The sequence below is a fragment of the Hyla sarda genome, chromosome 3, assembly GCF_029499605.1.
Source record: "Hyla sarda isolate aHylSar1 chromosome 3, aHylSar1.hap1, whole genome shotgun sequence".
NCBI classification, from domain to species: domain Eukaryota; kingdom Metazoa; phylum Chordata; class Amphibia; order Anura; family Hylidae; genus Hyla; species Hyla sarda.
The window spans coordinates 401386355-401403051 of NC_079191.1; the positions used below are offsets into that span (position 1 = coordinate 401386355).

Genomic DNA, 16697 nt, shown 5'->3' on the forward strand with positions numbered 1-16697 from the left:
TGGGAATTCTGGGAAGAAAGGATATGCAAAGCAACTCTTATACCACCTTTTGCAGGTAGCTTCTTCTTAAAAGCAATGTTTCACACCAACAGAGCTGTTTAAGTTTAAAAAAACAAAAAACAAAGCACCATACCTCATACCAGTCCTCAAGTTGTGTGTGGTTCGGCAGCTCAGTTCCAGTGAAGTGAATGGAGCCAAGTTGTAATATCACAGACAACCTAAGGACAGGGGTGCGTTGTGCTGCTTTCTGAAATAAAAATCAGCTGTCATTCTAATCCTGGAGAACCCCCTTTAAGAATCCTAGATGGTGTGAAGCATTAACTTTGAGGGGAAACTACTGGAAAAGTAGTGGGAGAGCTGCTTTGCATATCAGTTCTTCCCAGAATTCCTATAGAGCATGAATGGCCTGTAAGACTCCATAAGTCTTTAGGACACTTTCATCAATAAAGAAATTGTCCCTTTTGTTCCAAGAGTAAAACTGTGATGGCTAGATGTCTGGTCAGAGCATTGGCCCAAGAAACAACTAGGGAAATGGCAACATGGGCACCCAAGCCTGATTGCTGTATTTGGGGAGTTCATTCTGGCTATTATAGAAAGGTGTCAGATCACACAGGGCAGCACATCATAGCTGTGTATGGGGTTTTGTGGCCACAGACCAAATGGGCTTGCAAAGAATCAAAGCACCTTCCATGCAATTGCGGAGTCGCGTGGCACAATAATGATGCCTGGGAAGTGTGGAGGACAGGCCAATTTTTTCAGACCTTTGCATACACACTCTACTCAGCTGCTCCCAGACTCAGTTTTTTTTCCTGCGATAAAGGATCTTTCACTTGTCCCTGGCTCAGGTTTGCTATTTCATGGTATCCTGTGTTTATTCTTGGCCTGTTTTCTGGACACCTCTATTGCTTTCTGATTTTGTACAGCACCTCTCTCTGTTACTGACTTGGCTTGTTTGATTAAGATCTGGTGCTGACATCTTGGTGCCAGATACCACAGCCTTCAGAAGGCTTGTGAAGTCTGGTCCTTGACAAGTCAAAACTGTAGCCGAGACTGATGCAATATCAGGCACATGGGTTTCATGATATGGTGGATCGGTGTGTACAGGTCTCTTCCAGATACTTGTATTTTTTTTTGTCATGTTTTCCCATTCTTTTCCTTAAATTGACAATCAGTGTATCGATACCATGTGTCTGTCACTGTATGTGAGCCATTTAGGGGGGCAAAGACACACCCAAAAAAGAAATAACATAAGAAACCTAAACATGTATATCAATGCCCCTACTAATTCACTGTCAAAAATATTGTGCTGGGTTTACTAATTACTTAAAATTAGTTACGGTAACTATTTGAAAAACCTTTTTGATTAACTTCAACTCAACTAACTTAAGACTATTAAAGGGGTACTCCTCCCCTACACATCTTATCCCCTATACAAAGTATAGGGGAAAAGATGTCTGATTGCAGGGGTCCTGCCGCTGGGGACCCCCACGATCTCATCTGCGGCACCCCAGACATCGGGTGCACAGAGCGAACTTTGCTCTGTGCCGAATGACTGGCAATGCGGGGCAGAGACTTGTGACGCCCCGCTCATGATGTCATTGCAAGTCTATGGGAGGGGGCGTGATGGCCATGAAGTCACGAGCCTCTGGTGCTTTGGGCTGCAATCGAAGCTTAAAATAAACGCCAAATGCAGCAGGGAGATCGCGGGGGTCCCCAACGGTGGGACCACCACAATCAGACATCTTATGCCCTATCCTTTGGACACTATTCGTTTTTTTGTTTGTTTGTTTGTTTTTTGCAGACCATAGTGGGTCAAAGGGGTAAGGTTTCTCCTTGAGAAGAGCACCATAACTATGTAGCGATTAATAGGCCATCAGCACTCCACTGTGAATTCTGGGAAGAAAGGATACGCTAAGCAGCCTAATCGCACCATAGTTTTAAGAACACTAAACCTACTTTATTTGACTAATTAGATTTGATTTGTTTTTAACCAGTTTGCATGTATATCACCAGCCAGCTCTAACAGGGGCATTTGTATTTCCGAAATGAACATGGCATAAGAGCATAAGAGCTTTGTCTAGATAACTCAAAATATTATGTTTTACTTGTCATCTTAAAAAGTGTGTTAAGAACTGATTCATATGTAATAGGATACTCAAAATGTCAAAGTAAATTATCATACTGATACTTTTTTTTTTTTATTACAACCCAACAGAGTAATTTTTATTAGTGTTCCATCTGCAGCTTGGGTTGTATACAAATGGGTTGTCTCTAGTTTAGTGCAAACCCTTTATCACAACACCCCATCCATTACATACCATTCTGGTGATGAGAGAAGTCTCAAGGCAGATGCAGGACAGATTGAAGAGCAGTAGATAGGGAGCAAGATTTACAGATATTCTCATAAGGATCAGATTCCATTGATCTGGAGCCATCGCAAGCAGCATCTGACAGCAGCACAATTCCCAAAGCCACAAAGAAAAAGAAGACAGAAGATAGGTCAGCGGTACAGAGTCAGGAGCCGTACCTGGAGGCTGCATATGTGTTATATAAAAGAGAGTAAGCACTTCAAGCAAAAAACACCTGTAAATATACAAGTTACACTTTTCTATGAAGTTGATAAAATTCTCAACTACAATTCCTTTGGGTAGGGTCCCACGTAGCGCATCCACAGCGTCAAATTTGACGCTGCAGATGTGCTACAGACCATCCCTAGAGTGTGCCCTCCCATGCGTCCTGCTTTGTCTGCTCATAGCAGCAATGCGCCGCTGCATGCGCAGTGTGCTCACAAATATCGCGCTCGCTCCCCCTGCGTCTTGAGCTAGTCCAAGAGTGGCCGTGATGTATGTGAGTACACTGTGCATGCGCACAGTGACTTCCAGATCCCTATGTGCCTGCTCATATTGGTGGATTGCTGCTAAGAGCAGACAAAGCAGGACGCACAGACACAGCAGGAGAAACACTCTAAGGATGGTCAGTAGTGCACCCACAGCATCAAATACAATGCGGATGCGCTACATGTGACCCTACCCTAAAGGAAAAGTCCCACATAGGAAAATTCATCACCTATCCAAAAGATAGGAAATAAGTGTCTGATCGCGGGGGTCTGACTGCTAGCATCTCCTGCCCAGAGCTGTGTTTGCACCCTTCATTCATCTCTATGGGAGAGCCAGAGATACACGAGCGCTGTACTTATGTATCTCCAGCTCTCCCATAGAGATAACTCTAAAGAGTGTGAGGAGAGAAAAAGTGCCATACAGGAGATCACTGTATGGTGGTTCCGTGTCGCGCAGCTTGCACATCGTCAGGCCCCACAAAGGCAGGGGCCTGACAAAGTGCAAGCCACGCGACACGGTCCGTCGCCCTCTGCTGCCATACCCCCACATTTCTCCACATCCCCCACAGCAAAGAATTGCACAATAAAAAAACAAGGACTACAGAACAGTGAGTGCTCTCGTTTTTCCTTTCTTCTATGTGTTTCAAAAATTAGAACTGCCTACTGGACTCCTGAGGAAGAGCAGAGATTAAGATCAGTTTAGTATTGTTCATGCACCTTCTTAGTAGTCCAGTGGGTGGTCCTATTAGAGAGTGATAGTTATTTTTGTGTGCACACTTATACAGGAAGGGCTGTTAATCACTGAGTAGGACTGCCCACTGGACTCCTAAAAATGACAAAGACTGTAGATGAATTACTTACAATTAATAATGAAGCCTTTCCTACAAAACTATGGGAGAAAAAAACGGATCTAAATCCCGGCTCTTCTTCTGGAGTCCAGTGGGCAGTCCTAATCAGTGATTGACAGTTATTTCTGTATGCACACACAAATACAGGGAAGGCTGTTAATCCCTGTGAGTATTATTACCCACTAGACTCCAATTTAATGGGGTACTCTGCTGAAAACATCTTCTTATCCCCTATCCAAGGGATACATTTCTAATCGCAGGGGTCCCCTGTCATTCGGTGCACGGAGCAAACTCCGCTCCTTGCCCAATGACTTGCGAACATGGCCGCCACGCCTCCTCCATTCATGTTTATGGGAGGAGGCTTGATGGCTACGTATTAGCTGTCTGGGCATGCTGGAAGTTGTAGCTTTGCAACTGCTAGAAGGCCACAGTTCAACAGATCCCTCACCACTCACCAATGATGATCAAGGCCACCTGCACCACTGTCGCCACTAAACATGCTCCCCCCGCTCTGCCCGGACTACCATGGGTCGGCAGAGCAGGGGAACTTAACTATGAATCACCTGAACACCCCCATCTGCGATTGGTTGGTCGGTCCCAACCAACCAATCTAAGGAATATGAGTGGTGGCACCCCTGCACCTCACTGCCTATCCTTCAGAGTGATTGGTTCTGTCTCAGCACCAATCACCCTTATTTTCCAGACCATCGGGTCACCAGAGACCCGCTTGGCCCAGAAAAGCTGTGATTTAAAGAGCCCCTCAGTTAATATGCTGGAATGGCAAGCGTCGGTAGAATGCAGGGCATACCTGTAAGCCCTAGTGCCTTAAGGCCCAGGAACCAAGGGTGTACAGGTAAGCCCTGCGTCCTTAACAGGACGAAGACAACTTAATTTTTACATCTTTTGTTTTATTTTCCTCCCATTCTAAAGGGCAGAACTTAATTTTTTCCCCCATCTACAGACCAATTTGAGGGATTTTTCTTAGCAAGAGCAATTGTACTTTGTAATGACTTTTTACCATAAAATGTACCAGGGCACAGTGATGTATATGTATGCCACGTGTACTCTAAGAGTTAAAGTAAGCCTGGGTTCATACCACGTTTTTGCAATACAGTTTCCGTATCAGGTTTTTTATAAACGGATTCCTCAAAACCTGACTAAACTGTATCAAAACGTGTGTACAAATTTTAATCCGTAAACGGTTTGAAAAATGATGTCCGGTTGCATCCAAGTTTTAAGAAAAAAAAGTATACGTTTTTCACTTTTCACTCCATTATGAATAAAGTTTAACTTGTGTGATTGAAATTCCAAGAAAAAAACTGTGAAAAGTCAAAAACCGTATGGTGGAAACCGGATGGAGCTGTTTGCAGATACGGTTCCCATTGACTCCCATGTAAAAAAAAGTATACGTTTCAACGGTTTTTCACCCGGACCAAAAACTGTGGTAGGCTACGGTTTTGGGTACGGGAAAAATAATGACAAAACCGAACAGGATGCAAAACGGACACAACCTGATGCATCTTTTGGCTTACGGTTTTCAATGGAGAGTCAATGCATACGGTTTTCAATACAGTTCTCTACGGTTTTCAAATTGAAAACGTAAACGGGAACTGTATTGCAAAAACGTGGTGTGAACCCAACCTAAGTAAATTACAATTATGCTTGTTTTGGTATGCACTTTAATAGACAGAATGTTTAAGAATGTCAGTGCCCATTTAAGCCACATTGCTATAACAATATTCATAGTACAATTTTATTGGTACAAGAGTAGATGGATAGACAGATGGCTGGAAAGATAAATGTGAAGATTCATAACTATAAGGATTCTGGGATGTGCTCTAGACCAGCGCTTCTCAATCTGTGAGGCGCCCCCTAGTTGTTGGTGAGGTGCAGCTGGGAAGACAGTTTTCATTAAGGTGGTTATAAGCTGCACGGCCCTTTAACTGTCTGCAACAATCACTGGTTCAGTAACTTTATTGGTTCATTTTATACTTATTTTACTGTTAGACTTTAGGAGGTAAATGAGAGGTGGACTGAGGAATATTCTTCATTTCTATATGGACGTCCACCACAGATGCTGAGGCTCCGGTATAACTTCGGTTCTAGACTAATATTTGGACTGACTGATCAGAACTTTCCACTACAAATTGGGGGAGATTTATCAACACCTGTTGCCGTAGCAAACCAATCAAATTGCTTCTGAAAAATAAAAGAAGCGATCTGATTGGTTGCTATGGACAACTGCACAGGTTGGGATAAATCTCCCCCATTATATTTCTGTTTAATCTAGAAAAGTTCTCTGTCCATTCATAGTATTGGAGATATTGTGCAGCTGGAGGGAAGCAACATGGCCGCCAGGCTGTGGTGATGTCACATTCTAAATGACATCACAATGAACCAGAAGCTATGAAACCCCTGCGCACAGACATTTCAGCACCTTTGGAGTCTTTACTTAGGGGTGAAGACTTCAATTCACTTAGGAAGGGCGAGCTAAATTATATATTTGGCTTCTACTTCCTGCTCTGTTTTTTTTCATTTTATTTACTTTATTACATCCGGACTAAAACCACCTGAGTCCAGTGAGGGAGGACCTACCTCCAACCCGGGACCCATGGGTTCCCGGGAGGTGCGCGGCATGAATGCCAGCAATATCGCATGGTTGCATCGTCCTGAAAATGCGGGTAAGTAATATTATTAAGAGACCATTTTAGCTTATGTTTTATATCAATATTACAACAAAATGTCATTTTCTTAATTCTTCTTCATATATTTGTTCTCATTAAGGCCAGACTATTCGCCGGGAACAGCTAAGATCTGATCAGCGTAGAAGGGCGGAGAGGATGCCTCTATCCAAAGGATAGGGGATAAGGTGTCTGATCGCTGGGGGTCCGTTGCTGAGACCCCCTGCGATCTCCCTGCAGCACCGCATTCTATGCGGGTGCTGAATCTCCAGTTTCGGAAACCTCCACGTTTCCGGGCCTGGGGACGTGACGTCACGCCACGCCCCCTCCATTCATGTCTATGGGAGGGGGCGTGGCGTGACGTCACGTCCCCAGTCCTGGAAACCCGGAGGTTTCCGAAACTAGAAACGCAGTCCCCGCATAGAATGCGGGTGCTGCAGGAAGATCGCAGGGGGTCTCAACAGCGGGCCCCCTGCGATCAGACACCTTATCCCCTATCCTTTGGATAGGGGATAAAAGATTTTTGCCCGGAATACCCCTTTAATATGCCATGATCTGTGCAATCTATATATATATATATATATATATACATATATATATATATATATATATATATATATATATATATATAAAACTCAACGTGTGTATGTGTGTATGTTCCAGCATCACGTCCAAACGGCTAAAGATATTAACATGAAACTTGGCACACATGTTACTTATATGTCAGCAACAAACATAGGATAGGTGATTTAACCCTTAATCATCCCCATTTGCCAGGGGCGGGGTTTATGTTTAAAGTCCCATACAAGTCAATGGGAAATATATGTTACTGCATAACTTCCAAACGGCTGGAGATATTTTGATAATACTCGGTCACATGTTACTTATATGTCCACTTAAAATATAGGATAGTTAATTTAACCCTTAACTACCCCCATGTGTGAGGGTCGGGGTTATTGTTTAAAGTCCCAAGCAAATCAATGAGACATGTATGTTCCAACATAACTTCCGTACGGCTGGAGATATTTCAATACATGGTACACATATTACGGGTCAGGATATGAGGACGGGATATAAGGTCGGGATAGGAGGTCAGGATAGGAGGTCGGGATAGGAGGTCGGGATATGAGGTTGGGAAAGGAGGATGGAATAGGAGAACCAAAATAGGAGGTCGGGATAGGAGGGTGGGATAGGAGGACGGGATAGATGGACTGGATAGGAGGTCAGGATAGGAGGTCGAGACAGAAGGACGAGATAGGAGGGTTTGGATAGGAGGTCGAGATAGGAGGACGGGATAGGAGGACGGGATAGGAGGTTGTGATAGGAGGTCGAGATAGGGGGACGAGATAGGAGGTCAGGATAGGAGGTCGGGATAGGAGGTCAGGATAGGAAGTTGAGATAGGGGGACGGGATAGGAGGTCGGGATAGGAGGTCGGGATAGGAGGTCGAGATAGGAGGACGGGATAGGAGGTCAGGATAGGAGGTCGGGATTGGAGGACGGGATATGAGGACGGGATGTGAGGATGGGATATGAGGTTGAGATATGATCATGGCATAGGAGGTCGGGATAGGAGTTCGGGATATGAGGACAGGATATGGGGTTGGGATATGACAACAATATATGAGGACAGGATATGAAGTCAAAAGCTTCCTCCTTTGTTTATTTTCCTCCCCAACATGGATTAGGAAGGAAAACCGGGCAAAGCAGGGTACTCAGCTAGTATCTATATATATATAAAACTCAACGTGTGTGTGTGTGTGTATGTATGTGTGTATGTTCCACAAAAACTTCCAAATGGCTAAAGATATTAAAATGAAACTTGGCACACATGTTACTTATATGTCAACAACAAACATAGGATAGGTGATTTAACCCTTACTCACCCCCATTTGCCAGGGGCGGGGTTTATGTTTAAAGTCCCATACAAGTCTTATGTTGCTACATAACTTCCAAACAGCTGGAGATATTTCGATAATACTTGGTCACATGTTACTTATATGTCCACTTGAAAAAGAGAAGGGAAAAAGGGAACAAAAGACCAGCGCACCCTGTGCCGTTACCTCGTGGGGACAAGGGTCGGGTGGAATGGGGGTGGAAAACTGCTCACCTTATTGCGACACCGTTGTGGGCTTGGTATGGAGATGATATGATCCGCGGCAGCCTGTGTCCTTCCGTTTCTCGAGATAGTCGAGGCGGTTCAGTCAAGATGCGAGTTCTGTGCCCATGGCAGAGGTCACAGATTGGAAAAATCGGATACTTCTCTGGCGCTCGCAGGATCCGTGTTGGTGGTCAATTAGGTAAGAGACTTCAGGTGTGATAAAGAATTCAGTCTTTATTGCTTCATAAAGGACAGACAACACGTTTCGAGGGATCACCCCTCTTCCTCAGGTCATGGGTACAGTGGCAGGTAACATAATGCTTTTTATATACATAAAAAAACCGCAAAAAAGCCCAGAAAGTGGGCTGGTCGGGTGACGTAACTGACAGTAGTGCGTGTCAGGGAGGAGCAATGAAAAAGGTAAATAAAGAGACAATGTGCTTTGCAGTGTTCTAAACACTATTTCAAAACTATTCAAAAATGCTCATAATGTCATTGTTCTGTGAATCTGTAGAAGGGGGGAACAGGTGATTACGGGTTCTTCCGTTGTTGAGAGTTCACTGGGTCCGGTACTGGCGCTCCGTGCCGTCCGGACGTGGATGCGTGCTGGTACTGTGTTCCGAATATCGTTGAGGTCCCTGGTGGCTGTAGGTCCCTGGTGTTCCGCTGCAGTTAGCAGGTTATCGGGTCGGCGTGGGAGGGGCTATGGAGGTACCTGGAGGGCGCTCAGTCCCCCTGTCTGCGGACCACCGCTGACCCGCGCATGCGCAGATGGCCGTGTATCAGCGGAGCTGTAGGTGAGTAGTTCGCAGATGAGGGAGGACTCTGGCTGGCAGTGTTTTTGATGTTGGCCATATTACAACTGCTGCATTGTCCTCGGGATGTGAAGCAGGACACATATACAATAATGTATCAGATTGCCGTTTTAGGCGCAGTCCCATATATCATTATTAGTGATAGCGCAGGTGTTAGGGTTCCACATACTTACAGTGGCATATGGGCACGGCGGTGAAGGGGTTGTATAGTGCAAGGGACTGTCATATGTCAATGGGATGGTGGGAAAGAGGGTGCACATGGGGAATATACAGTAGGCGTTTGTGGTGCAGACATCCAGGTTTGGACGTGTGTCAGCGGTGGGAAGGTTTGTGTGTCTAAGTCGGTAGTATGGTTTGGCGTATTCGAGGAGGGGGTGAATACCGAGGTGTGGTGGTTAGGTGGACGTGGACCTTGTAAAGTTGAGTGTGGTATGAACCCGTCTATGGTGTCTGTGACGGGGAGGAAATGTATGATAGGGAGATTAATGTATTAGTCCTGTTATTTCATTCAGGCCCTGAGGTTGTAAGGAGTTCAGGCTGTAGATCCAAAACATCTCTTTTCTGACTAGTGCTTCGAATCTATTGGTAAGATGTCCCGGCACTTGGTCAATAGGTACAATTGTAATGGGGTTGGTTCCAGGGTGATGTCGGCTACAGTGGCACGATAATCCGTGTAGTTGGTAGCCTTTCCTTATGTTGGCCCGATGTTGGTTCAATCTAATATGTAGGGGTTGTGTGGTCCTGCCCACATATTGCTTCCTCCTATATGTCCACTTAAAATATAGGATAGTTAATTTAACCCTTAACTACCCACATTTGTGAGGGTCGGGGTTTTTGTTTAAAGTCCCATGCAAATCAATGGGAAATGTATGTTCTTACATAACTTCTGTACGGCTGGAGATATTTCAATACCTGGTACACATATTACAGGTCAGGATATGAGGACGGGATGGGAGGTCGAGATAGGAGGTCAAGATAGGAGGACGGGATGGTCGGGATATGAGGATGGGATATGAGGACAAGATATGAGGACGGGATAGGAGGTGGAGATAGGAGGTGGAGATAGGAGGTGGGGATAGGAGGACGGGATAGGAGGTTGAGATAGGAGGTCGGGATAGGAGGTCGGCATAGGAGGTGGAGATAGGAGGACGGGATAGGGGGTTGAGATAGGATGACGGGATAGGAGGATGGGATAGGAGGTGGAGATAGGAGGACGGGATAGGAGGACGGGTTAGGAGGAAGGGATAGAAGGACGGGATAGGAGGTCGAGATAGGAGGTCGGGATAGGAGGTCGAGATAGGAGGACGGGATAGGAGGACGGGATAGGAGGACGGGATAGGAGGTCGAGATAGGAGGACGGGATAGGAGGACGGGATAGGAGGTCGAGATAGGAGGCCGGGATAGGAGGTTGAGATAGGAGGTGGAGATAGGAGGTGGAGATAGGAGGTCGGGATAGGAGGCCGGGTTAGGAGGTGGAGATAGGAGGATGGGATAGGGGGTTGAGATAGGAGGACGGGATAGGAGGTCGAGATAGGAAGACGGGATAGAAGGACGGGATAGGAGGTCGAGATAGGAGGACGGGATAGAAGGACGGGATAGGAGGATGTGATAGAAGGACGGGATAGGAGGACGGGTTAAGGGGGACGGGTTAGGTCGGGATAGGAGGACGAGATAGGAGGACGAGATAGGAGGCCGGGATAGGAGGTGGAGATAGGAGGTGGAGATAGGAGGTGGAGATAGGAGGTCGGGATAGGAGGCCGGGATAGGAGGTCGGGATAGGAGGTCGGAATAGGAGGTCGGCATAGGAGGTGGAGATAGGGGGTTGAGATAGGAGGACGGGATAGGAGGTCGAGATAGGAAGACGGAATAGAAGGACGGGATAGGAGGTCGAGATAGGAGGACGGGATAGGAGGTCGAGATAGGAGGACAGGATGGTCGGGATAGGAGGTTGGGATATGAGGACGGGATATGAGGACGGGATAGGAGGTTGAGATAGGAGGTGGAGATAGGAGGTCAGGATAGGAGGCCGGGATAGGAGGTCGAGATAGGAGGACAGGATAGGAGGTTGAGATGGGAGGACGGCATAGGAGGTGGAGATAGGAGGTCGAGATAGGAGGACGGGATAGGAGGTCGAGATAGGAGGTTGGGATATGAGGACGGGATATGAGGACGGGATAGGAGGTTGAGATAGGAGGTGGAGATAGGAGGTCAGGATAGGAGGCCGGGATAGGAGGTCGAGATAGGAAGATGGGATAGGAGGTTGAGATGGGAGGTCGGCATAGGAGGTGGAGATAGGAGGTCGAGATAGGAGGACAGGATAGGAGGTCGAGATAGGAGGACGGGATAGGAGGTCGAGATAGGAGGACGGGATAGGAGGACGGGATAGGAGGACGGGATAGGAGGATGGAATAGATGGTCAGGATAGGAGGTCGGGGTATGAGGACGGGATATGAGGACGGGATATGGGGTTGGGATATGACAACAATATATGGGGATGGGATTTGAAGTCAAAAGCTTCCTCCTTTGTTGATTTTCCTCCCCAAAAAGGATGAGGAAGGAAAAACCGGGCAACGCCGGGTACTCAGCTAGTACATATATATATAAAACTCAACGGGGGAGATTTATCAAAACCTGTGCAGAGGAAAAGTTGCCCAGTTGCCCATAGCAACCAATCAGATCGCTTCTTTCTTTTTTAACAAGGCCTCTGCAAAATGAAAGAAGCGATCTGATTGGTTGCTATGAGCAACTGGGCAGCTTTTCCTCTGGACAGGTTTTGATACATCTCCCCCAACGTGTGTATGTGTGTATGTATGTATGTATGTGTGTATGTTCCACAAAAACTTCCAAACGGCTAAAGATATTAACATGAAACTTGGCCACATGTTACTTATATGTCAACAACAAACATAGGATAGGTAATTTAACCCTTACTCACCCCCATTTGCCAGGGGCAGGGTTTATGTTTAAAGTCCCATACAAGTCAATGGGAAATTTATGTTACTGCATAACTTCCAAACGGCTGGAGATATTTTGATAATACTTGCTCACATGTTACTTATATGTCCACTTAAAATATAGGATAGTTAATTTAACCCTTATCTACCCCCATTTGTGAAGGTCGAGGTTTTTGTTTAAAGTCCCATGCAAATCAATGGGAAATGTATGTTCCCACATAACTTCCGTCCGGCTGGAGATATTTCAATATCTGGTACACATATTACGGGTCGGGATAGGAGATCGGGATAGGAGGTCGGGATAGGAGGTCGGGATAGGAGGACCGGCATAGGAGGACCGGGATAGGAGGTCAGAATAGGAGGACCGGGATAGGAGGATAGGATAGGAGGTCGGGATAGATAGACTGGATAGGAGGACGAGATAGGAGGTCGGGATAGGATGTCAAGATAGGAGGATGAGATATGAGGACGGGATAGGAGGTCGGGATAGGAGGTCCGTATAGGAGGTCGAGATAGGAGGACGGGATAGGAGGTCGAGATAGGAGGACGGATTAGGAGGACGAGATAGGAGGACGGGATAGGAGGTCGGGATAGGAGGTCGGGATAAGAGGACGGGATATGAGGACGGGATATGAGGATGGGATATGTGGACGAGATATGATGACGGGATAGGAGGTCGGGATAGGAGGTCGGGATATGGGGTTGGGATATGACAACAATATATGAGGATGGGTTATGAAGTCAAAAGCTTCCTCCTTTGTTTATTTTCCTCCCCAACAAGGATTAGGAAGGAAAAAACGGGAAACGCCGGGTACTCCGCTAGTAAATATATATATACATACAGTGGGGATCAAAAGTTTGGGCACCCCAGGTAAAAATTTGTATTAATGTGCATAAAGAAGCCAAGGAAAGATGGAAAAATCTCCAAAAGGCATCAAATTACAGATTAGACATTCTTATAATATGTCAACAAAAGTTAGATTTTATTTCCATCATTTACACTTTCAACATAACAGAAAACAAAAAAATGGCGTCTGCAAAAGTTTGGGCACCCTGCAGAATTTATAGCATGCACTGCCCCCTTTGCAAAGCTGAGACCTGCCAGTGTCACGTATTGTTCTCAATCATCATCTGAGAAGACCGGGTGATGTCAATCTCAAAGGTTTTATATGCCCAGACTCATCTGACCTTGCCCCAACAATCAGCACCATGGGTTTTTCTAAGCAGTTGTCTAGAAATCTGAAACTGAAAATAGTTGACGCTCACAAAGCTGGAGAAAGCTATAAGAAGATAGCAAAATGTTTTCAGATGTCAATATCCTCTGTTCGGAATGTAATTAAGAAATGGCAGTCATCAGGAACAGTGGAAGTTAAAGGGGTACTCCGGTGCTTAAACATCTTATCCCCTATCCAAAGGATAGGGGATAAGATGCCTGATCGCGGGAGTCCCGCCGCTGGGGACGCCCGTGATCTTGCACGCGGCACCCCGTTTGTAATCAGTGCCCGAAGCGTGTTCGCTCCAAGACCGATTACCGGCGACCGCAGGGCCAGCGGCGTGTGACGTCACGTCTCCGCCCCCGTGTGACGTCACGCTCCGCCCCTCAATGCAAGTCTATGGGAGGGGGCGCGATAGCTAAAATTTAACTTTTTGGCCGGAATGAGCAAAGGTACGTTTGGAGAAGGAGGGGAACAGAATATAATGAAAAGAACCTCTGTCCAACTGTTAAGCATGGGGGTGGATCAATCATGCTTTGGGGTTGTATTGCAGCCAGTGGCACAGGGAACATCTCACGAGTAAAAGGAAAAATGTATTCAATAAAATTTCAGCAAATTTTGGATGCTAACTTGATGCCATCTGTGAAATAGCTGAATTTAAAGAGAGGATGGCTTCTACAAATGGATAATGATCCTAAACACACCTCGAAATCCACGGGGGATTATATCAAGATGCGTAAACTGAAGGTTTTGCCATGGCCTTCACAATCTCCTGACCTCAACATAATTGAAAATCTATGGATAGACCTTAAAAGAGCAGTGCGTGACAGACAGCCCAGAAATCTCAAAGAACTGGAAGACTTTTGTAAGGAAGAATGGGCAAAGATACCTCAAACAAGAATTAAAAGACTCTTGCCTGGCTCCAAAAAACATTTACAAGCTGTGATACCAAAGGGGGCAGTATAAACTCTGCAGGGTGCCCAAACTTTTGCAGATGCCATTTTTTTGTTTTCTGTTATTTTGAAAGTGTAAATGAAGGAAATAAAATCTAACTTTTGTTGACATATTATAAGAATGTCTAATCTGTAATTTGATGCCTCTTGGAGATTTTTCCATATTTCCTTAGCTTCTTTATGCACATTAATACAAATTTTTACCTGGGGTGCCCAAACTTTTGATCCCCACTGTACATACTGGAGGATAGAGCTGGGCGGTATGACCAAATATGTGTATCATAGTATTTTTGTAACTTATGGCAGTTCCATGGTATATAACAGTATTTCTTTCACCCCCCCACCCCCCAGAAATCATGTTACCTGCTAGAGCTGTTCTACTCCCACCCCCCAAATCATGTTACCTGCCAGCGCTGTTCTACTCCCCCCCCAATTAATTATCAGCCCAGCGGGATACTACTCACATATGTCACCCACAAGCACTGCCCTCCTCCTCTCTTTTTTGCGGGCCACCGGCGCTGGAACTCTATACTGTACGCCAGTGGTCTCCAACCTGCGGACCTCCAGTTGTTGCAAAACTACAACTCCCAGCATGCCCGGACAGCCAATGGCTGTCCGGGCATGCTGGGAGTTGTAGTTTTTCAACAGCTTGAGGTCTGTAGGTTGGAGATCACTGCTGTACGCTGTATTCCTATGCCCGGGCTGCAAAAGATAAACAAAATAAACTTTAACTTACCAACGTCGGCCTTACGCTGGGGACTGGAACGTCGGACAGCTGTCAGCCTATCACCGTTTGCAGTGATGTCCCGCCCCGGCCAGTGATAGGCTGCGCTCACTGTCATGTAAGAAGCCGGCTTCTTACATGACAGTGGGCTCAGCCTATCACTGGCCGGGGCGGGACATCGCTGCGGCCTGTCATAGGCTGACGTAGGTAAGTTAAAGTTTCTTTTGTTTATCTTTTGCAGCCCGGGCAATGGGATACAGCGTACAGCAGTGGTCTCCAACCTGCGGACCTCCAGCTGTTGCAGAACTACAACTCCCAGCATGCCGGGACAGCTGTTGGCTGTCCAGGCATGCTGGGAGTTGTAGTTTTGCAACATCTGGAGGTCCGCAGGTTGGAGACCACTGGCGTACAGTATAGCGTTCCAGCTCCGGTGGCCCGCAAGAAAGAGGAGGAGGGCAGTGCTTGCGGGTGACATATCTGAGTAGTACCCCGCTGGGCAGATAATTAATTGGGGGGGAGCAGAACAGCGCTGGCAGGTAACATCAGTGCTGGCGGGTCACATAGGATTAGTTCCCCGATGTGGGGACAGCGCAGCGCTGGGCTGATAATTCATCTATTCCCAAGGGGGAGGGGCCCAACTGGTATTGCGGTATGGGAAAAATTCATATTGTGCAGCACAAAAATTTCGGTATTCGGTATGAACCGGTATACCGCCCAGCCCTACTGGAGGAACAACTCCTTTAGTCATTTAGTACGGATACAGAGGGCACCCTGGGCAAGAACAGAGGACATGAACCACCATCTTCTCTACAGGGATTGATTCTGAGTGTACACTCAAATCTCAGCTAGAAAACAACCAAAAAGAATCTCCTGCATTCACCAGCCTCCTGGCAGCCTCATGTCTCATCCAAAAGACAAAATTAACACAATAAAACCCCAAACACTTGTCAGTCTGCATTATCCGAATACCAACAGTAGTGATCTGCGGCCCAAATCCTGCTGGCCCCTCCATGTTTGGCTGTTTACCAGCTCAGGAAGCAGGGTCTTTTAAGAGGTTTTCCAGTTTCTATGGTAAAGTATGTTTTATAAGCATGTTACACCTCTTAGGCAGAGTTCACACATTGGAAAATTTGCTAATGTATTTTTATTGTATGCACGGATTGTAATTTTTTGATCTTGCTGACGTTTTCATCCAAAAATCAGCACATATCTTTCGATATGTGAATCTAGCCTAAGAAATGCGCTAGCAATAACCACATGGCAAAACCGCAGTAATTTTTTCCATTCTGAAACGCATGTGGTTTGCTAACGCATTTTGAGTTTCAAAACACAACAGAACTGCAAAAAAAATAAAATAAACAGACAGATAAGGTTGATAAAGAAACTGGCAGCCTGAAGGTGCCAACACCCCATCAATACTATCAGCTGAACAGTTATCTCACTCGACACCAAGTCCCCCCCCCCACACACACATGAACATTCAGCTTGGTCGAGCATTCATGTGTTCTAAATGGATGAGAGGTAGAGAGTAAGCTCCTGCCAGACAGTTGGGTAGTTGTTAAAGTGGGTACTC

General features: G+C 46.0%; 1 protein-coding gene across 5 annotated transcripts in view; it reads right to left on the reverse strand.

Moving 5' to 3' along the window:
• Window positions 1-16697, reverse strand: part of TTC7A (tetratricopeptide repeat domain 7A) — a 532144-nt gene that overhangs the window by 474198 nt on the left and 41249 nt on the right. Inside the window, exon 2 of one of the 5 annotated variants that reach the window (XM_056568089.1) lies at window positions 2319-2447. The exons of the other annotated variants lie outside the window; for them this stretch is intronic. The gene's annotated coding sequence lies outside the window, so the exon portion shown is untranslated. The remainder of the gene's footprint in view (window positions 1-2318; window positions 2448-16697) is intronic. 5 annotated transcript variants of the gene reach the window in all.